Source organism: Haematobia irritans, chromosome 5 (genome assembly GCF_050003625.1).
Source record: "Haematobia irritans isolate KBUSLIRL chromosome 5, ASM5000362v1, whole genome shotgun sequence".
Lineage (NCBI taxonomy): Eukaryota > Metazoa > Arthropoda > Insecta > Diptera > Muscidae > Haematobia > Haematobia irritans.
In genome coordinates this window covers 39,568,677-39,591,420 of record NC_134401.1, presented here as the reverse complement: position 1 = coordinate 39,591,420, position 22,744 = coordinate 39,568,677, and the positions used below count along the sequence as shown (strand labels likewise).

General features: G+C 34.3%; 1 protein-coding gene across 1 annotated transcript in view; it reads right to left on the bottom strand.

Annotated features, from left to right (window-relative positions):
- The window catches only part of LOC142238442 (sodium-dependent nutrient amino acid transporter 1), a 32,460-nt gene extending 30,001 nt beyond the window's left edge, over positions 1-2,459 (bottom strand). Inside the window, exon 1 of the mRNA XM_075310081.1 lies at positions 2,295-2,459. The gene's annotated coding sequence lies outside the window, so the exon portion shown is untranslated. The remainder of the gene's footprint in view (positions 1-2,294) is intronic.
- Positions 2,460-22,744: the final 20,285 nt, after the last annotated feature.

Here is a 22,744-nt window from a genome sequence, read left to right as displayed (position 1 = left end):
TTGGTATATGGTCTCTAACAATCATGCAAAAATTGGTCCACATCGGTCCTTAATTATATATAGCCCCCATATAAACCGATCCCCAGATTTGGCTTGCGGAGCCTCAAAGAGAAGCAAATTTCATCCGATCCGTCTGAAATTTGGTACATAGTGTTGGTATATTATCTCTAACAACCGTGCAAAAATTGGTCCACATCGGTCCATAATTATATATAGCCCCCATATAAACCGATCCCCAGATTTGGCTTGCGGAGCCTCAAAGAGAAGCAAATTTCATCCGATCCGGCTGAAATTTGGTACATGATGTTGGTATATGGTCTCTAACAACCATGCAAAAATTGGTCTACATCGGTCCATAATCATATATAGACCCCATATAAACCGATCTCCAGATTTGGCTTGCGAAGCCTCAAAGAGAAGCAAATTGCATCCGATCCGGCTGAAATTTGGTACATGGTATTGGTATATGGTCTCTAACAACCGTGCAAAAATTGGTCCACATCGGTCCATAATTATATATAGCGCCCATATAAACCGATCCCCAGATTTGGGTTGCGGAGCCTCAAAGAGAAGCAAATTTCATCCGATCCGCCTGAAATTTGGTACATGATATTGGTATATGGTCTCTGACAACCATGCAAAAATTGGTCCACATCGGTTCATAATTATATATAGCCCCCATATAAACCGATCCCCAGATTTGGCTTGCGAAGTCTCCAAGAGAAGCAAATTTCATCCAATCCGGTTGTAATTTGGAACATGGTGTTAGTATATGATCTTAAACAACCGTGGCAGAATTGGTCCATATCGGTCCATAATTATTATAAATTAGGAACGTGGTGTTAGTATATGGTCGCTAACAACCATACCAAAATTGGTCCAATCACACACAAATTGGTCCATATCGGTTCATAATCATGGTTGCCACTAGAGCCAAAAATAATCTACCAAAATTTTATTTCTATAGAAAATTTTGTCAAAAGTTTATTTCTATAGAAAATTTTGTTAAAATTTTATTTCTGTAGAAATTTTTGTCAAAATTTTCTTTCTATAGATAATTTTGTCAAAATTTTTATTTCTATAGAAAATTTTGTGAAAATTTTATTTCTATAGAAAATTTTGTTAAAATTTTATTTCTGTAGAAAATTTTGTAAGAATTTTATGTCTACTTTTTCAAACTGAATTATATACGTATTGGATCGATCTTTTTTGATTTAATATATACCACGTATGGACTTACATACAATTTAGAAGATGGTGTTAGGAGGTTTTAAGATATCTTGCCATCGGCAAGCGTTACCGCAACTTAAGTAATTCGATTCTGGATGGCAGTGTTTTGAAGAAGTTTCTACGCAATCCATGATGGAGGGTACATAAGCTTCGGCCTGGCCGAACTTACGGCCGTATATACTTGTTTTTTATAAAATTAATAAAATATTAAATATCTTTGATTTTATTGTTCCAGAATTTATTCATTCACAATAGTTTAAATAGTTTTATTTTTCATTCACAATAGTTTAAATATTTTTCCCGAAAAAAATTTCCGCTAAATTTAAATTATTTTTATTCAAAACGAATTTGTAGTGGAATTTTATTATTATTTTCGAAATTTTCCATTCACAATAGTTTAAATATTTTCATTCACAATACTTTAAATATGTGTGCCGAAAAATTTTCCGCTAAATTTAAATTATTTTTATTCAAAACGAATTTGTAGTGGAATTTTATGATTATTTTCGAAATTTTCCACAGTCCAATGAAATTTATCTGTTTTAAAGTATGTCCCAAACATTTTATGAACTAAACATAGGTATAAAATTCAATGATCGTACACACATAAGTTCAATATGATTCCCAAAAATAGTAAGAACGATCTACAGTATGATTAAAATGGTTATGATTTGGCACCAATGATTTTTCTTTCTTTACTTTTAATTCATTTCATGGAAATCTCAAAATGTGGAGTATAATTTAATTCAATTTTCGGACGACGTAGTTCATTCATGTTTACTTTTTTCTGTGGGGATATTTAATTAAAAAAAATTTAAAAAACAAAACATTAATTTTTGGATTCCTAGTTTTTTTCTTTTCTCGCATGTCTTTAATTCACAATTTTTTTCTTTTTCTATTTGTAACAATCTTAATAATTTCTTAAGAATATCTTAAGCACAAACACACACTTTTTTCCTTCCAATTATTTTATTATCATAAAATATAAAAATTTATACTTTTATTAATTTTATTATTTCCATTCTTTATATTTTTAATTTTTATTTCATTTTGTAAGAACTTACAAAAATATTTCAAACTTCCGCGATCAATAGAAACACACAACGTTACTTTTTTTTTGCCTTTGCTTATTGTTTTCAATTATAAGTCTCAGATCCTTAAACGAATAATGTCTTTCTATGCGAAATCACGAGAATTATGCGACCAATCAAGAATTCCCTTTCTATTTATCACGGCTAGAACTCTTCAACTGAAAAGATTTATATGAGTTGAGATGATAACAGTTCATGACAGACCAACCATTTTCGCGTTTCATTTCCCTATTCGTCCCCCCTAAATGTTATTCTGAATGACACCGATGCTGGAGAGATGCTCTTCAAAAAATTCACTGCAAATGTCTGTTATAGTTAATCCAGCGTACGAAAACAAACAAAACGTTTCCAATTGTTTCGTTTCGTACAATCCACATGTCCAAACCTGACATAACGGCACTTGCCTTTCGTTTTGTATTGTTTTTGTTCGTGAGTGGAAACCAAACCTAAACTGAAAAGTACTGTGGTGCTTAGTAAAATGTAGGAAACAAAACGGTACACATTAGGTTAGGTTAGGTTAGGTTAAAGTGGCAGCCCGATTAAATTTCAGGCTCACTTAGACTATTCAGTCCATTGTGATACCACATTTAACTAAAAGTACCTATTACATATGGGCACTTCTAGTCTTAACCACTGAACCTTCTCTATTATTTACTTTTGTGGAACCAACCAGATTGCTCCAAAAACATTAACAAACTGCTTAAGTTAACGTTTCCCAGGTCCACCAGTAATCTAAAGCTATATGCTCCTAAGATTCGCTTACGCCTTACACAAAAAGCAGGACACTCACACAAGAGGTGTTTAATTGATTCCTTTTCCTCCACATCATGACAGCTTATACAATAGTCATTATACTTCGCGCCAATAGCTTTTGCAAAATCGCCTATCAGACAGCGACCCGTTATAGCAGATATCAGGAGTGCTATCTGACGCATTGAGAACACTAGCATATCTAGTGTGCGGTTTAAGTTTAAATGGGGCCATATTTGCTTGGTGTCGTTACAACCCTTGCAATTCTCCCATCGAATATTTGCCATCATAACAGCCTTCTCACACAGTAAGAGCTTGCAGGTGGCCAGAGGCATACCAACAGATTCTAGTTCCCCTGGAATATGTAAGGTAGTTCCTAGCCTTGCTAACTCATCTGCTTCGCAGATCCCCGGTATGTTCCTATGGCCAGGCACCCATATTAGGTGAATATTGTACTGCGTAGCCATCTCGTTTAGAGATTTGCGGCAGTCTATGGCCGTTTTCGAGTTAAGGAACATAGAGTCCAAGGATTTTATTGCAGGTTGACTGTCTGAGTATATATTAATGCCAATATTTGTTGGAACATTACTTCTCAGCCAATTCACCACCTCTCTTATTGCCAATATTTCAGCCTGAAAAACACTACAGTGATTAGGTAATCTTTTCGCTATTCGAATTTCCAGATCTTTAGAATATACTCCGAACCCCACTTGTCCATTCAATTTGGAGCCATCAGTATAGAAATCTATATATCTTTTATTCCCCGGGGTCTGTGTACACCACGCCTCACTGTTGGGAATTAGAGTTTCAAACTTTTTGTCGAAAAGTGGTTTTGCCAGGGTGTAATCCACTACGTTAGGCACATCTGGCATTACTTTGAGGACCGAACTATGACCGTACATTTTTTCCGACCACAGCGATAGCTCGCGCAACCGCACAGCCGTTGTTGCAGCTGACTGTTTGGCCAAAATGTCTAAAGGCAATAGATGTAGCATGACATTAAGGGAGTCTGTTCCTGTCTTACTAAATGCACCTGAGATACATAAGCAGGGCTGCCATTTTTGCCGATTTATCAGCACTTTGACGATTTTTTACTCAAAAAATAGCAAATGCCGATTTTCCGATTTTTGCCCCAAAAATGACGATATTAGCTCGGTTAAAAAATTTGGACTAGAAGCGGTTCGGTTACACAATTAGAGCCAGCAAAAGAGAGAATTTATTTGACAATAGTCAGAAAGAGAAATTGCAAGTTTTTGCTAGAGATTTCATGCATGTAGGAGCTATACCTCATTTAACATCTACAGTCGTAGCATCACGTTTGCCACTCTTGCCAAAAATAATCCAACAAAATTTGAAGAAAATTTTAACAAAAATCGAAAGAAATGGTTTATATGGAATTTATAGAAAATTTTGTTAATATTTTATTTCTAGAGAAAAAGGTGCCAAAAGTATATTTCTATAGAAAATTTTATCGAAATTTTATTTGTATAGAAAATTTTGTCAAAATTTTATTTCTACAGAAAATTTTGTCAAAATTTTCTATAGAAATAAAATTTTGACAAAATTTTCTATAGAAATAAAATTTTGACAAAATTTTCTATAGAAATAACATTTTGACAAAATTTTCTGTAATTTTGTCAAAATGTTATTTCTATAGAAAATTTTGTCAAAATTTTATTTCTATAGAAAATTTTGTGAACATATTATTTCTATAGAAAATTTTGTCAAAATTGTATTTCTATAGAAAATTTTGTCATCATTTTATTTCTATAGAGAATTTTGTCAAAATTTTATTTCTATAGAAAACTTTCTCAAGCCTTTATATCTGTAGAAAATTTTTCGCACATTTTTATTTCTATAGTATATTCTTGAAAACATTTATTTCTATAGAACATTTTTGGCAGTTATTTTCTATAGTAAATTTTTGCAAAATTGTATTTCTAAGAAAATTTTGCAAAATTTTATTTTTAATAAAATTTTGAAAAATTTTATTTTTAATAAAATTTGTGCAAATTGTGAAATTTTGGAAAATCGGGCAACACATATGTAAATATTAAAGATTTTTATTTTTATTTTTAAATAAAAAACTTACTGAAGGAAAACTATATATTAAATTTTTTTTATATTATTTTTGGAATTGCATAGCATAGCATTGCATAAAAATGTTTTTTTTATTTTATTTTTATACGAGACTGAATTCATTATGATTTTGTTGTTGAAATGCATAGTTGTGTTAATTTTCTGTTCTTTATGTGAAATAAATATTTTTGTTTTTAACCAAAAATTTAGTTTGGTTTTAATATTATTAACATTGCAGATTTTTTGACGATTTTTAAAATGGAAGTGACGATTATGACGATTTTTTCGGAAAAAAGTGACGATTATTCTTGAAATTTTATTGGCAGCCCTGTACATAAGCTTGCCATACGCTGAACTTTATCTAAACAAGTCGGTTTCTGAAGTGCCGGCCACCAGACTACAACACCATATACACCCTCAAAAAAAATCGCTTCTCTAACATATGTTCCAAACATATTTTGCAGGAAGCATATATATTATTGGATACTGCCGAAACATTAATATGTTTGTCTTATGTGAACATATTGTATGTTTGGAAGCATTTTGACCCCAAAAATTTTATATGCTTGGAAGAATTCTCCCCAAAGAAGATTGTGCTCATTCCCTCACATAATTTTCATTTCCACGAAATTTTTTAGTTCTTGGCACCCTTTTCTGTAATACAAATAATGTTGAAGAAATTATTCAATTTTATAATTTTCTTAATTGTTACCATTCTCCTGGACGGAGAATCGAACCGAGGACCATACAGTTTGTAAGCCATCACACTATCTACTGGGCTACGTAGCTGTTATTGCCATCAATAGACAATTATCGTTATAAGTTATATTTATGTAGCATAGTCTGCAGCGCCGACGAGCCGATGCAAACAAAACATTATTTAACAGAAACATACATTTGTTTGCCACGTGGAGCAATGGTTAGCATGTCCGCCTTTCATGCAAAGGGTCGTGGGTTCAATCCCTGCTCCGACCGTACACCAATTTTTTTTTAATTTACACATTTATATTTATACTATATTAAATTTTTATAATGAAACTTCGAAATGTGGGTTATTAACAGTCAGAAACAGTGCTTGATATAAACGAAATGGACTGAGCTTTTGGATAAAATATTATTTTTTTATTGGAAAAATTTTGTAATAAAAAACTGTTTTTGGTACAAAAGTTTGAAATTTTGGAAGGAATCCAAAAACTCTAACAAAAGAAGAACGTGGAGTCGAGTATAAACATACATAAATAATTTTATAATATACACATAAATTTATTTAGGGGTGTACAGTTTTTTACATGCTGTTTTTTTTTTTTCAAATGTCTATTCTCTTTACTCCGAATACTCATTCTAATATTCAAATTAAATAATATTTAGACTTAAGCATATCAAATTTTTGGCCTTGTCATAAAACAGTTTTCCGAAACAACATACAAACAATTTCACACAAGTTGCTCTCTTTTGATTCTCTCGCTGTGTTATGTTGATATCTTTCGTCAACCCTCCCGGTTTCCATTTCTATTTCTTTCTCTATACTTTCTCTCTCTCTGTCGCTCTCTGAATAAAATATCACAACATATATATGTTTACTCGAAATTTGTAAATGTATATATGTTTACATTCACACATATTATTTTTATGAAACATTCATGCCCCAAACATAATATATTCTAACATACTAACATATGTGTCCCAAACATTTAGAGTTAATTTAGGAACATTGCATGTTTGCACTTAAATATATTGTGTTTAAAAATTGTGCCCGAAACACTTTTTGTTTATATCGGAACATATGAAAAACATATTTTTCTAACAGTGTAGCATTATAGGTCTAACTACTACCGTGTATAGCCAATGCACAATTTTTGGTTTTAGTCCCCACTTTTTCCCTATTGCCTTTTTGCACGAGTACAAAGCTACCGTGGCTTTTCTCGCCCTTTCTTCAATATTAAGCCTAAAATTCAGCCTCCTGTCCAAAATAACTCCAAGGTATTTTGCACACTCACCAAAAGGGAATTTCAATACCCCCTAAGGAAATGGGCCTAACCGTGGGAGTTTTGCGATCTTTGCAGTACATGACTAGTTCTGTCTTTGCTGGATTTACCCCAAGACCATTATCTTTCGCCCATTTTTCAGTCATCCGGAGAGCTCTCTGTATAATATCTCTGATTGTAGATGGGAATTTTCCCTTGACTGCTAGCGCCACATCATCTGCGTATGCCACCACGGTACACATTAAATGCAAACGTTTCGCAAACGTTTGCTCATTCGTTAAGTCCGTACAAGAAGAAAAATCTTGAATTTTATTTTTATACCCTTCACCACTACTGTGGCATAGGGTATAATAAGTTTGTGCATTTGTATGTAACGCTTTGGTAACGGATTGGTCTCAGAAAAGTCTGAAACCAATCGTTTAGTATACCGATCGTCTTAGAATGAAATTCTGAGTCGTTTTAGCGATGTCCGTCTGTATATCCGTCCGTCTGTCTGTATATGTAATTTTGTGTGCAAAGTACAGCCCGCAATTTAAGTCGGATCGTTCTCAAATTTGCCACAGAATTTCACTTTGGCTCAAAAACAATCGCTATTGATTTTGAAGGAAAAAAATCGGCTCAGATTTAGATATATATATCTAAATCTGAGCCGATTTTTTTCCTATATATATATGGCAGCTATAGCTGCCATATATATTTTTCACCGATCTGGTCATAATTGACGTATTTATCATCGTCTTTTCTTAAAATTTCGGACAGCCAATTCGTTTGCGGCTCTCGTAAAATATGCAAAATATCAGCTAAATCGATTCCGATTTAGATATAGCTCCCATATATATCTTTCGTCCGATTTGCACTTATGTAGCATCAAAAGCCAGAGTTTGCCCTAATTTGCTTCAAATTTTGCACAAGGCGTACGGTTGATAGTTCCGATTTAGATATAGCTCCCATATATATCTTTCGCCCGAAAACAAACGAAACGATTGAGGTACGTATCATTTAAAGTCACAAACTTTTCAATTTTCGTCAATCGTTTTGTACGTAGTCACAAACAAAACAACAAACATTTCAAAAGCAAAAGAGACGAAACGGAACGATTGCTTTAATGCTCTTTGGATTTGTGTCGTTTTGTTGTTTCGTTCGGTAACGAAACGGCAATAAAACGTTTGCAAACGTTTGCTGAGCGAAACGATGACAACAACGGGACATAACCAATACGTGAAATCAGTGTACTCCGTGTCTTCGTACGATCGATCATGCCGCGTCCTAAAAATGATATATTACGACAACTATTTGAGTATGACAATTCAAATAAAACATTTATATGTAACAATGAAGACTGCCATAAAACTTTATGTGGGCATGCCGGTAATTTGGAGCGTCATCTTAAAAATACGCACCCCGATATTTTTGAAAATTACGTACAGAAGAAAGGTGAAAAAGCACTTAAGAATGTGAACAGCAATTCTTTAAAAGTTACATGTGTACGGGAGCTATATCAAAATCGTGTATGGGAGCTATATCAAAATCTGAACCGATTTCAACCAAAATAAGCATGCATATCCAGAACCTTAATTTTACTCCCTATGCAAAGTTTCAAGTAAATAGGGGTAAAACGTCTAAATCGGTCGAAAGATATATTCGGGGGATATATGAAAATCTGAACCGATTTAAACAAAACTTAGCAAGCGTAGTTAGAATGTTAATTTTACTCCCTCTGCAAAATTTCACGTAAATCAGAGTAATGTAGCACCAAAACTCTGGCTTTTGATGCTACATAAGTGCAAATCGGACGAAAGATATATATGGGGGCTATATCTAAATCGGAATCGATTTAGCTGATATTTTGCATATTTTACGAGAGCCGCAAACCAATTGGCTGTCCGAAATTTTAAGACAAGTATATACTGCCGTAAGTTCGGCCAGGCCGAATCTTATGTACCCTCCAACATGGATTGCGTAGAAACTTCTACGAAAGACTGCCATCCACAAATTTCAACTCGGATGAAATTTGCTCCTCCAAGAGGCTCCAAAACCAAATCTCGGGATCGGTTTATATGGGAGCTATATATGATTATGGACTGATATGGACTACTTTTGGCATGGTTGTTAAATATCATATACTAGCACCATGTACCAAATTTCAACCAGATCTGATGAATTTTGCTTCTCCAAAAGGCACAGGAGGTCAAATCTGGCGATCGGTTTATATGGGAGCTATATATAATTATGGAGTGATAGGAACCAATTCCTGCATGGTTGTTGGATACCATATACTAACATCACGTACCAAATTTCAACCGAATGGGAAGAATTTTGCTCTTCCAAGGTGCTCCGGAGGTCAAATCTGGGGATCGGTTTATATGGGGCCTATATATAATTATTGACCGATATCGACCAATTTTTGCATGGGTGTTTGAGGCCATATATTAACATCACGTACCAAATTTCAACTGAATCAGATGAATGTTGGTCTTCCAAGAGGCTCCGGAGGTCAAATCTGGTGATCGGTTTATATGGGGGCTATATATAATTATGGACCGAAAGGACCAATTTCTGCATGGCCATTAGAGACCATATACTAACATCATGTACCAAATTTCAGCCGGATCGGATGAAATTTGTTTCTCTTAGAGGCTCTGCAAGCCAAATCGGGGGATCGTTTTATATGGGGGCTATATATAATTATGAACCGATATGGACCAATGTTTGCATGGTCATTAGAGACCATATACTAACATCATGTACCAAATTTCAGCCGGATCGGATGAAATTTGTTTCTCTTAGAGGCTATGCAAGCCAAATCGGGGGATCGGTTTATATGGGGGCTATATATAATTATGGACCGATGTGGACCAATTTTTGCATGGTAGTTAGAGACCATATACTAACACCATGTACCGAATTTCAGCCGGATCGGATGAAATTTGCTTCTCTTAGAGGCTCCGCAAGCCAAATCGGGGGATCGGTTTCTATGGGGGCTATATATAATTATGGACCGCTGTGGACCAATTTTTGCATGGTTGTTAGCGACCATATACTAACACCATGTAGCGAATTTCAACCGGATCGGATGAAATTTGCTTCTCTTAGAGCAATCGCAAGCCAAATTTGGGGGTCCGTTTATATTAGGGCTATACGTAAAAGTGGACCTATATAGACCAATTTTTGCATGATTGTTAGATACAATATACTAACACCATGTACCAAATTTCAGCCTGATCGGATGAAATTTGCTTCTCTTAGAGCAATCGCAAGCCAAATTTGGGGGTCCGTTTATATGGGGGCTATACGTAAAAGTGGACTGATATGGACCAATTTTTGCATAGTTGTTAGATACCATATACTAACACCATATACTTAACCAATGTGGTATCACAATGGACTGAATAGTCTAAGTGAGCCTGATACATCGGGCTGCCACCTAACCTAACCTAACCTAACACCATGTACCAAATTTCAGCCGGATCGGATGAAATTTTCTTCTCTTAGAGCAATCGCAAGCCAAATTTGGGGGTCCGTTTATATGGGGGCTATACGTAAAAGTGGACCGATATGGACCAATTTTGACATGGTTGTTAGAGACCATACATTAACACCATGTACCAAATTTCAGCCGGATCGGATGAAATTTGCTTCTCTTAGAGCAATCGCAAGCCAAATTTGGGGGTCCGTTTATATGGGGGCTATACGTAAAAGTGAACCGATATGACCCATTTGCAATACCATCCGTCCTACATCAATAACAACTACTTGTGCCAAGTTTCAAGTCGATAGCTTGTTTCGTTCGGAAGTTAGCGTGATTTCAACAGACGGACGGACGGACGGACGGACGGACGGACGGACATGCTCAGATCGACTCAGAATTTCACCACGACCCAGAATATATATACTTTATGGGGTCTTAGAGCAATAGTTAGATGTGTTACAAACGGAATGACAAAGTTAATATACCCCCATCCTTTGGTGGAGGGTATAAAAATGAATAACAATATAGGCATCAAAATAACTCAACAATTAATTTATAATAAAGCAACTGAAAGTAGTTTCACACTTTTCCCAGCAAAAAAATTGGGAGTTGTTCTAAAGGTACAACTTTAAAAGCACTTCCAAAAATATCCTCATAAAGAAGTTAATTATTTTAACTACACAGGAAGTTTTTTTTACTTCATTTTTTTCATATTTTAATGCGTAATTTTTTGTTTTCTTTAAAAAAAAAATAAGAATAAATAAAATGGTACAAATTATTCAAATTTTGCCACAAAATTTCTAAATTCATTATAGAAATTTTTATAGATTTTTTGAAAATATTCGAGGGAAAACGTTTCAAACAAGCGTTAGAATGCATTAAAAATCATAAAAAATATAAATATTAATTATTTGGGAAAATATAACAAAATTTTTTAATTCACATTCAAAACACTGAATTTGGATCACAACTTAAGAAGTGATGCAAATTCATTGCAACGGCTGTTGAAACGGTGGACATTCGTTTTATGACAATTTCATATTACACACGCAGAGAAGGAATATGATCACCTCAACCATGTTTCAAGAGCAAAATATTATTTTTGGATAGTGACCACGTAACATGTATATCGCAAAAATGTTGTTTTCTCGCCCATCATAAAATACTTTCTGAAAACAGATACATAATTGCCGAGAAAGTAACATGGTTGCGATAAAAATGTTACATGGTCACCATCCAAAAATAACATTTTGCTCTTGAAACATGTTTGAGGTGATCATATTCCTTCTCTGGGTGCATACACCGCTTCTCCGCCAATTTTGCACCACTTCCGGACCCAAAAAGAACATTTTCACTTCTTTTTGGCTATGCTTTTTTTCTGGGGGGGTCTAAGCCCCCTCCCCAGAGGCCTTCCTACGCTTATAATGGGAGCTATATCTAAATCGGAATCGATGTAGGTGATATTTTGCATATTTTACGAGAGCCGCAAACCAATTGGCTGTCCGAAATTTTAAGAAAAGACGATGATAAATACGTCAATTATGACCAGATCGGTGAAAAATATATATGGCAGCTATTTTTTATTTTATTTTTTTTTTCTTCGAACGATCCATCGCCCACTTTCCCACCCCTTCCGAACGTGAGGGCCTCGTCCTCATGACGTAGGGACAGCCTACACACCATGATCCGGACCATGGCGGGGTGGAGGCAGAGGGATTTGACCAGCTACAGAGAAGGACTCATCAGCCGGGTATATTAAAACACAAGATCAAATATTAGGTTATTCAATAAAACTAATGTATTAGTTATCCAAATATGCTAAAATTCTAGACTTCATCATATCAATACTAAGGTTAGTGTCAACTAGATGATAGATTGAATTAAAAATAATATACATCCCACGAATAGGCTCCACAGAAGCATAATTCGAACGTTGAAAATCAATGTAAAGAATTTGGTAATTCCTAGATGCCCTAAAAGAAACATTTATCCTAATCCTAGATATCAATTCCGAACATGGAATATCCCCACTAACTAACCTATACACCATCATGGAGCTCAACATCGTCCGTCGGCTCCTATGAGTAGGCAAATTAATCAGCCTCAATCTATAAGTGTATGAAGGAAGAACAAAGTCACTGTTCCAATGAAGATGTCTCAAAGCGAACAACAAGAACTGCTTCTGAACCGATTCTATCCTATCAATGTAAACTTCATACTGAGGATCCCACACGATAGAACCATACCCTAGAATGGGTCTAACAAGGGCAGTAAAAAGCCTCTTTGTAACATAAGGGTCCGAAAACTCCTTCGCCCAACGCTTTATGAACCCTAGAACCCCACACTCAGAAAACAAATTTGTTGTGCCAACCAAATTATTCGGTCCCATCTACTACCAGAATATAACTGACAAAATTTGTCAAAGCAACCAAGTGTTGTCTTGCACAACAGTATATCAAATTGTTTGGATAACTAAAATTTGGGCACATTATAAGTCTAATTGGTAATCCCAACCAATAAAATTTTATTCGTTTGTTGAAACAACTATTTATTATTTTCGGACAACCAATGCTTGAGAAATTAAAGAAACCATTTGGTGAATTAATTTTAGTCTGTATTTAATTTTAATACATATTAATATTTTTATTGACTATTGACCTAATAAAACGTCGTCATCTTTAGAACCTTTTATGAACCGATCGTGACTCACGCATGGACCTTGAAATGTTGTTATGTCTTTGCACCAGAATCTTTCTTCAGTTCCGATCAATTTTAAGTTCGATGGCGAGGTAACAAATCTATATATTTACCATTCACATCCTCGGAAATCGTCACATTTCTTAAAATATCTCTAGTAGGGAAGAACGTAAGTGAGTGAGTGGTACTAATTTCATTTGATGATTATGTTACTCACCACTTAAGAATGCAGCTACCGAATTAAAAAGAATTTTCTCTAATATTGGGTACTCGACATGAAAAATTTGAATTGTATTGAAATTTTGAGAATTTAGAGTTTATAATTAATGAAATCAAACAACAACTTATTTGTTGTCATATTTATGTAGTCCATAGCAACAAATTTCTTTATAACTATAAAATTTGTTAACACAACCACCTTATTGGCTAGGCGGACTTTCAGTTGGGTTTGGTGACACATTGGCAAAACAAATCAGTTATCACAACAGGGTAGAATAAATTGAAATGGTTAGTTACTTCAATGTATAAATAACGACCAATATTTGGTCGTGTGTATTAACTTTTGGTCACACCACCGTTATATTGATTATATAAACTATCAAACAAGAGAAATAATTAACAATTATTCCACACAATTAAAAATTGTGGGTCTCCACTATCAAACTGTCGTCGTAATCGAATTCCAACCAATCATTTCTGTGGGTGCATACGCCTTACTCACCATCGAATCAATATGGCCATTAAAATTTAGCCTACGATACATAACAATGCCAAGATCAACAAAAGAATCAACCTCTTCCAATAACGAGCCCCGTATAGTATACCGAACATCAATAGGCCTAGACCTAAAGAATCGCATAAAACTTGAATTTCCTTAAGTTCAAATTCATCAGATTTTCCCTACACCAATCATCAAAGCTATCCAAATCACCTTGTAATAAATGCACCTGATCAGAATTATCAAACGAGGAGAATAATTTAACGTCATCAGCATACATCAAAATCCTAGAGTTAACCACGGACTGAGGTAAATCGTTTATAAATAACAAAAATAAGACAGGCCCCAAATGACTACCCTGAGGCACACCCGATGGGACACCAAAGCACCTTGAATAGGAATCACTAAAAGACACAATCTGCGTACGGCAATCAAGATACGACGAAATCCAAGCCAAAAGTGCACTGGCCAATCCTATCCAGCTTATATAACAAGGGCTTATGATTCAACCGGTCAAAAGCCTTACTAAACTCCGTATAAATAACATGAGTCTGATTCCCAACAACAAACTGATTAATAACATGAGAAGTAAATTCCACCAAGTTCGTAGTAGTCGATAGGCCCTTACGAAAACTTACGTTTCATCCTAACAAATTCATAAAAAGACCTCGGGTTACAATGAATGTCACATCTAACCCTATCAATGTAACGAACATAACACGCTCTTGATTCCATATTATAAATAGACCTAGCGACAGAGTACCGAGCATAATCAATATCAGATCCCGTTCTCTTATAACGTCTAAAACATCTATTCCTATCATTCCTGAGTTTCGTCAACAAAGGAGAATACCATGGCCGATTCCTAGGGAAATCCACCCTTCGCCTAGGTACAGTCCGTGACACAAAACCGTCGAAAACCTTGTAGAAATTATCAACAGCCATATCGATATCAGACAAACGATCACATCTACAAACAGAGCTCCAGTCAACACCCGAAAGAAGCGAATTCAACAAATCGAAATTCGTCTTCTTAAAACATAGTGAAAATATCTCATCCCGAGCAGCAACAATTTGAGACTCACGAGCAACATCCAAGAGGCAAAGAGAGAAAGCAGGGTGATACCTATCCTCAGGATAAGAAACAGGATCACATCTGGAAATGTGAAATTCATAACTCCATTTATATGACCAAAACCAGCTATATTTAAATCTGAACCGATTTTTTTTTTCAAAATCAATAGCGATTGTTTTTGAGCCAAAGTGAAATTCTGTGCCAAATTTGAGAACGATCCGACTTAAATTGCGGGCTGTACTTTGCACACAAAATTACATATACAGACAGACGGACGGATATACAGACGGACATCGCCAAAACGACTCAGAATTTCATTCTAAAACGATCGGTATACTAAACGATTGGTTTCAGACTTTTCTGAGACCAATCGTTACCAAAGCGTTACATACAAATGCACAAACTTATTATACCCTATGCCACAGTAGTGGTGAAGGGTATAAAAATAAAATTCAAGATTTTTCTTCTTGTAAGGACTTAACGAATGAGCAAACGTTTGCGAAACGTTAGCATTTAATGTGTACCGTTTTGTTTCCTACATTTTACTAAGCACCACAGTACTTTTCAGTTTAGGTTTGGTTTCCACTCACGAACAAAAAAAATACAAAACGTCAGGTTTTCGTTTTGTTTCGTTTTGGACATGTGGATTGTACGAAACGAAACAATTGGAAACGTTTTGTTTTGTTTGTTTTCGTACGCTGACCGAATGATTAGCCAGATAAGCGATTTCTTCCAGTCAATTGGGAGGCATTTACCTTCTGCAAGTCATGCATTCAGACCCAGCAAAAAAAGCGTCGCCAAAAAAGTAATGAAAATGTTCTTTTTGGATCCGGAAGTGGTGCAAAATTGACGCAGAAGCGATGAATTTAACATGGGCTTGTCATAGGACGGAAGTCCTCCATTTCAACAGCCGTTGCACTGAATTTGTATCACTTCTTTGGATGTGATCCGAATTCAATGTTTTGGATCTAAATTAAAAAATTCTGTGATATTTTGTCAAATGAATAATTTTAATAATTTTTTTATAATTTTTAATGGATTCTAACGCTTGTCGGAAACGTTTGACCTCAAATATTTTCATAAATTCTCAATTTTTTCAAATTGGATTTAGCATATTTTTCGACAAAATTTAAATGATTTGTACCATTTTATGAATTCTTACTCTGTTTTTAACCTATTTGAAACAAAAAAAGTTAAAATTACTCATTAAAAGTATGAAAAAACCAAGTTATAAAAAATTGAATTAAAAGAACTTCCTGGGTAGTTAAAATAAAGAACGTCATTGGGAGTGCATTTTCTGGAAGTGCTTTTAAAGTTGTGCCTTTGGAAGAACTTCCAAATTGTTTTGCTGGGAAGTTATGTATTTTTGTTTGTTTTGTTTTTTTTTATACCCTCCACCATAGGATGGGGGGTATATTAACTTTGTCATTCCGTTTGTAACACATCGAAATATTGCTCTAAAACCCCATAAAGTATATATATTCTGGGTCGTGGTGAAATTCTGAGTCGATCTGAGCATGTCCGTCCGTCCGTCCGTCCGTCTGTTGAAATCACGCAAACTTCCGAACGAAACAAGCTATCGACTTGAAACTTGGCACAAGTAGTTGTTATTGATGTAGGTCGGATGGTATTGCAAATGGGCCATATCGGTCCACTTTTACGTATAGCCCCCATATAAACGGACCCCCAAATTTGGCTTGCGACCGCTCTAAGAGAAGCAATTTTCATCCGATCCGTCTGAAATTTTGTACATGGTGTTAGTATATGGTTTCTAACAACCACACAAAAATTGGTCCATATCGGTCCACTTTTACGTATGGCCCCCATATAAACGGACCCCCAAATTTGCCTTGCGATTGCTCTAAGAGGAGCAAATTTCATCCGATCTGGCTGAAATTTGGTACATGGTGTTAGTATATGGTCTCTAACAACCATGCAGAAATTGGTCCATATCGGCCCATAATTATATATAGCCCCCATTTAAGTCGATCCCCCGATTTGGCTTTCGAAGCTTCTCAAAGAAGCAAATTTCATCCGATCCAGCTGAAATTTGGTACATGGTGTTAGTATATGGTCTTTAACAATCATGCGAAAATTGGTCCACATCGGTCCATAATTATATGTAGCCCCCATATAAATCGATCCCCCGATTTCGCTTGCAGAGCCTCTAAGAGAAGCAAATTTCATCCGATCTGGCTGAAATTTGGTACTTGGTGTTAGTATATGGTATCTAATGACCATGCAAAAGTTGGTCTATATCGGCCCATAAATATATATAGCCCCCATATAAACCGATCCCCAGATTTGACCTCCGGAGCCTCTTAGAGGAGCAAAAGTCATCCGATCCGATCAAAATTTGGTACATGGTGTTAATATATTGTCTCTAACAACCATGCCAAAATTGGTCCATATCGGTCCATAATTAAATATAGCCCCCATATAAGCCGATCCCCAGATTTGACCTCCGGAGCTTAATGAATGAGCAAAATTCATCCACTCCGGTTGAAATTTGGTAAGTGGTGTTAGTATTTGGTCTCTAACAACCATGCAAGAATTGGTCCATATGGGTCTATAATTATATATAGCCCCCATATAAATCGATCCCCAGATTTGTCCTCCGCAGCCTCTTGGAGGAGCAAAATTCATCCGATCCGGTTGAAATTTGGAACATGGTGTTAGAATGTGGTCTCTAATGACCATGCAAGAATTGGTCCATATCGGTCTATAATTATATATAGCCCCATATAAATCGTTCCCCAGATTTGTCCTCCGGAACCTCTTAGAGGAGCAAAATTCCGATCCGGTTGAAATTTGGAACATGGTGTTAGAATGTGGTCTCTAAGAAACAAGCAAGAATTGGTCCATATCGGTCCATAATTATATATAGCCCCCATATAAACCGTTCCCCAGATTTGATATCCGGAGCCTCTTGGAGGAGCAAAATTCATCCGATCTGGTTGAAATTTGCAACGTGGTGTTAGTATAAGGCCGCTAATAACCATGCCAAAATTGGTCCGTATCGGTCTATAGTTATATATAGGCAATTCCCAATCACACAAAACTTGGTCCATATCGGTTCATAATCATGGTTGCCACTCGAGCCAAAAATAATTTACCAAATATTTTATTTTTATAGAAAACATTGTCAAAATGTTATTTCTATAGAAAATTTTTTCCAAATTTTATTTCTATAGAAAATTTTTTCCAAATTTTATTTCTATAGAAAATTTTTTCCAAATTTTATTTCTATAGAAAAATTTTTCAAAATTTTATTTCTATAGAAAATTTTTTTAAACTTTTATTTCTATACAAAATTTTTTCTAAATTTTACTTCTATAGAAAATGTTGTCAAAATTTTATTTTGTCAAAATTTTATTTCTATAGAAACTTTAAACTTATTTATATACATACGTATTTAATCGGCCTTTTTTAGTTTAATATATATCACGTATGGACTATGTGGTATATATTACGGTGTTAGGAAGTTTTAAGATACCTTGCAAGTGTTACCGCAACCCAAATAATTCGATTGTGGATGACATTCTTCAGTAGAAGTTTCTACGCAATCAATGGTGGAGGGTACATAAGCTTCGGCCTGGCCGAACTTACGGCCGTATATACTTGTTTTTTTTTTTTTTTTTTTGAAAAAATATATATTTACTTTTTTTGTTTTTCACTGTTTATTGTTCTTAATCCACAATAGTCGATCTATTTTTTTTTTGTAAATTAAAAATGTTAAAATATACTTAGATTTTTATAAAACTAAAACTATTTTTATTTTTTTTTCGCATATCATTAATTTTTATTTTGGTATACATAAATTTAGTACCTCACTTAGCCAAGTGATACTATGACAGTGTCCAATTTCAAACATTTTTTACCACCAATTAAACACTTTAGTAATTTTGGAAAAATTTGAGATTTTTAAATTTTTTTACAATAAAAAAATAGAACAAAGATTAATTTATTTAAAATTTTTTGTGTAAAACCTTTTACTTTTTTCGCATACTTTTGGGTTTATTGTTCGAAAATTCTCCATACGCTTCTTTTAATTCACAATTTTTTGTTACACATTTTTATCAAACATTTTCTTATACTTAAAAACCTTAAGGTTTTTTTTTTTTTTTTTATAAAATTAATAATATATTTAATATCTTTGATTTTATTGTTCTAGAATTTATGCATACTCTGTTTTTTCATTCACAATAGTTTAAATATTTTTGCCGAAAAAAATTCTGCTAAATTTAAATTATTTTTATTCAAAACGAATTATCTGTTTGTAGTGGAATTTTATTATTATTTTCGAAATTTTCCACAGTCCAATGAAATTTATCTGAACTAAACATAGGTATAAAATTCAATGATCGTACACACATAAATTCAATATGATTCCCAAAAATAGTAAGAACGATCTACAGTATGATTAAAATGGTTATGAATTGGCACCAATGATTTTCTTTCTTTAATTTTTTATTCATTTCATGGAAATCTCAAAATGTGGAGTATAATTTAATTCAATTTTCGGACAACGTAGTTCATTCTTGTTTAATTTCAAAATGTAAAAAAAAAACATTAATTTTTAGATTCCTAGTTATTACTTTTCTCGCATGTCTTTATTTCACAATTTTTTTCTTTTCCTATTTGTAACAATCTTAACAATTTCTTAAGACAATCTTAAGCACAAACACACACTTTTTTCCTTCCAATTATTTTATTATTATAAAATATAAAAATTTATACTTTTATTAATTTTATTATTTCCATTCTTTTTATTTTTAATTTTTATTTCATTTTGTAAGAACTTACAAAAATATTTCAAACTTCCGCGATCAATAGAAACACACACACACGTTACTTTTTTTTGCCTTTGCTTATTGTTTTTAATTATAAGTCTCAGATCCTTAAACGAATAATGTCTTTCTATGCGAAATCACGAGAATTATGCGACCAATCAAGAATTCCCTTTCTATTTATCACGGCTAGAACTCTTCAACTGAAAAGATTTACATGAGTTGAGATGATAACAGTTCATGACAGACCAACCATTTTCGCATTTCATTTCCCTATTCGTCCCCCCTAAATGTTATGCTGAATGACGCCGATGCTGGAGAGATGCTCTTCAAAAAATTCACTGCAAATGTCTGTTATAGTTAATCTCCATACGCGCGCATACAACAGATAAACAGACAAAAACGATCTAGTAACTCTCGCCCATAATCACACGAGACATACTTGCACACACTTACATAGATATGTAGATAGATAGGGGAGATGCGATAGATGTATGCATTGTTATATGGCATATCCATATCAACGGCGACGATATGCTGAGTGCACTGAGGTGTACTCTTTGAAATCATACCGAATGATTAGCCAGATAAGCGATTTCTTCCAGTAAATTGGGAGGCATTTACCTTCTGGAAGTCATGCATTCAGAATTATGTATTTTTGTTTGTTTTGTTTTTTTTTCTTTTTATATAATTTACAGAATAAAATTAATTTTTTCTATCATAATTCTCTGTTTGTAAGGAGAATGGGGGGGAGCATTGTCATTGAGAATTTTTAAAAAGTAGCACACACCAGTGTTTTTTTTTATAGAATTGCCAAAATAACTTTTTTTCATGTAGATCCTCACCAACCTAACAATCATTTTATCTCCATTTCATTGAAATATAGTACATACAGTTCCTAGACTGACACATTCTGGTCTAAAAATCTATACAGGCCTAGCCATACATGTTTCAACACAGGCGAAGGTGAATTTCCTCTTGAACCAGAATGTGTCTCTTGATTTAGATTGATTCACTAATATACACAATGAAGCAAATGGGGGATTACCTATATATTGGAGATATACACAGTCTCACACAAGTTTACATACATTTAAAGAATAAAAGAAAATAATTTAATTAATTTGAAAAATAAAGTATTTGTTAATTTTCAAAAATATTTTTTTGGTGTGGTTTATAAACAACAAAAAGAAACATATTTAGTTAAGAGGTGAAAAAAATCGGGGGTATGTAAACATGTGTAAGACTGTGTAGCTCAATTCAATCCAAAAATGTTATATATTTCATAAAAATTGATACTTACGGAAGAACGCACACTGGGAATAAGGGACTTTATAGCACTTATTTTTTTCCAAATTGTATTTCTATAGACAATTTTGTTAAAATTTTATTTCTTTAGAAAATTTTGTCAAAATTCCATTTCTGCAGAAAATTGTCTCAAAATTTTATTTCAATAGAAAATTTTGTCAAAATTTTATTTCTATTTTTATATTAGCAATAAGAGTGGTGGCGAATTGGCTGAGCAGTAATGTTCAAACAAATGTTGGCATTAGTACGAGTAACATATATACTCAGACAGCCAACTTACAATAAAATCCTTGGATTCTGTGTTCCTTAACTCGAAAACGGACATCGACTGCCACAAATCTCTCAACGAGATGGCTGAGCAGTACAATATTCACCTAATATGGGTGCCTGGCCATAGGAACATACAGGGGAAGTGCGAAGCGGATGAGTTAGCAAGGCTAGGAACTACCTTACATATTCCAGGGGAACTAGAATCTGTTGTTCGGCTTCTGGCTAGCTCTTGCTGCCTGAGAAGGCTGTTATGATAGCAAATGTTCGATGGAAGAATTGCAAGGGTTGTAACGACACAAAGCAAATATGGCCGCATTTAAACTTAAACCGCGCACTAGATATGCTAGTGTTCTCAAGACGTCAGATTTCGCTCCTGATATCTGCTATAACGGGTCGCTGCCGGATAGGCGTTTTTGCAAAAACTATTGGCGCGATATGAGCTGTCATGATGCGGAGGAAAAGGAATCAATTAAACACCTCTTGTCTGAGTGTCCTGCATTTTGTGTAAGGCGTAAGCGAATTTTAGGGGCATTTATGTTCTAGTCTTATAAAGAACTTTTATTGAAAACATTTGGTTTTTTATTTTATTTACACTTTTGTACGTTACTGAATTTTTTTCCCATTCCGCCGTAATTGCAAACTCCAGTTCTTTGGGTGTTGTATATTGCTTGGACTTCGCAAATACCTTAGCGGATAATATGTCCCAGAGATCTTCTATAGCGCTGGCCAGTCCAGTAAAGGTATATCACGAGACTTAAAAAAAAAAGTTTTTTGTGAGGCGTGCACTATGAACGGAAGCATTATCTTGTTGGAAAGTCCAAACTTCACCATATAACTCATCTGCAAAATCTATTAAATTGTTGTCCAATAAATCGACATATATCTCAGCGTTCATTTTAGTGGGGACAAAACATATTTTAGATTTTCCTCGTGCCCCAAAAGCTGTCCATACCATTGGAGATTCACCCCCGCGGGTGCGTTTATACACGCAAAAAAATAATTCTTTCCTCCCAAACGAAATTTTAGACAAACAAAGTTCGTTTCTCATTTGCTTTTCGTTGAAAGGAAGTGTATTTGGAAGAAAAGTATATACTTTTTGTCATAAACGTTTATTCTTTTCCAGGATGTAAAAAAATTTCATAAAGACTACCTCAAAAAAAATTTTTTCTAGCTAATTGCATTTTCCCTCACATCTTTCTCACTTCCACGAAGTTTTTTAGTTATTAGCACCTTTTCCTGTAATACAAACAATGTAGAAGAAATTATACGATTTCATAAATTT